We start from the raw sequence: 1727 nt of genomic DNA, 5'->3' as shown, positions 1-1727 counted from the left end.
TATATGTATGTATATATACATATATGCATATCTATATATATTTATATATATGCATATATATAATGTATATATATATATATATATATATATATATATGTGTGTGTGTTTGTGTGTGTGTGTGTGTGTGTTTATATATATATGTATATATACACGTATGTGTATATGTAAGTATGTACATGTGTGTTTGTATTCATAAACGAGGGAACCATTTATGGTCACTCAGGGTGATATTTATAGCTGTCTGGTTACATTGCATAATGGTATATCAAATCCTTCCAAAATGATGGGATGACTGCAACTTGAAGCTTAGGAACCGATGTCCTTATAATCTTGGTTCACCTGTGACTTATTAACAACTTAAGATTCTAGAAAAGGAAGACATGATGTTCACAGTTTTCAAGAATTTAGATCTCGTATACAGTCCAGTTTTACAGCACCACCATCCCCGACCCTTGGATGCCTTTGTGAGAATTCATTGTGTTACATGTATTCAGACCCAACCTCTTGTTTCCTGTTCATCCTTATTTCTATTTTCAAACATTGACCTGCAATTGTTTAGGCTGGACATCAGCCTGACCAGTCTGACAGGCCCTGAAATGCTGATGGCTTTAGACTGTCCTCTGTTAACTATGTTTTCTTTTTATTCTTTTATTGGTTGCAGTCATTATACCGTGTCCATGCTGGGGCACCACCTGTAAGAAGTTTGTTTATGTCCTCAAAATTTAGGGGTTCAGTAGAAAGGGAACAATAGAATAAATACTAGGCTTAAAAGTAAGTATTGGAGGTGCCCCAGTATGGCCACAGTCCAAAAACTGAAACAAGTAAAATATTATACATAAAGAAGCAAAATACACAGACATTTTATGTTGGGTAGCACGTTAAAAGCATCCAGTCCACTCTGTAAAGTGGTTGCATTTGGAAGGGCATCCAGCCGTAACAACCAGGCTAAAACTAACCTCACTTGAGCTAGGGCCATGTAATATGCTCTGAGTCCATTCTGCAGAGTGGTTGGCGTTTGGAAGGGCATCTTACCGTAAAAGTCATGCCAAAACTAACCTCACTTGTGCTAGGGCCATGTAAAATGCTCTGAGTCCATTCTGCGGAGTGCTTGGCGTTTGGAAGGGCATCCAGCCGTAAAAATCATGCCGAAATAGACAGGTAGTTTTTCTACCTGGCCGATTCCTGTCAACAGTCCTACCCATGCATGCATAGAAGATGGACGTTAAACTATGATATATGCGTCACAAAATTGACAAAGGGCTTCAATCAGCACCAGCATTGCTAGAAATAAGTGTCAAAACAACTCAATAACCACAGAAACACTATCTTAATGACTGACAAGGGAGGTAAGCTCTCTACGGTTGCAGATATAGCCAGAGCATCGATGATTTCACATTTTGATGCTGAACACGTCTTAACGTTTATCAGAGGCTCTCACTGCGCCTAGGGTTAAACTCAGCTCGCCTTCTCAGCTTATAAGATTTCCGTACGCTGATTTCATAAACGCTGAATAATATGGGTGGCTAATTCGCAATTTTACAATCTAATGGCAGTCATTAAAATAGTGCTTCTGTGGCTCTCATTTCTAGCAATACTGGTGCTTTAATGACGGATATATATTCTGCCTTCCGGTTGTAAAATTGCGAATTAGCCACCCATATTATATCCCCTACACCTTTCTGCTTGTCTCTGATTTTTTTTCTAATCCTCCAATCTCGCTGTCCCCT

The sequence above is a fragment of the Octopus bimaculoides genome, chromosome 5 (assembly GCF_001194135.2).
Source record: "Octopus bimaculoides isolate UCB-OBI-ISO-001 chromosome 5, ASM119413v2, whole genome shotgun sequence".
Lineage (NCBI taxonomy): Eukaryota > Metazoa > Mollusca > Cephalopoda > Octopoda > Octopodidae > Octopus > Octopus bimaculoides.
Note: the sequence above shows the minus strand (reverse complement) of the source record.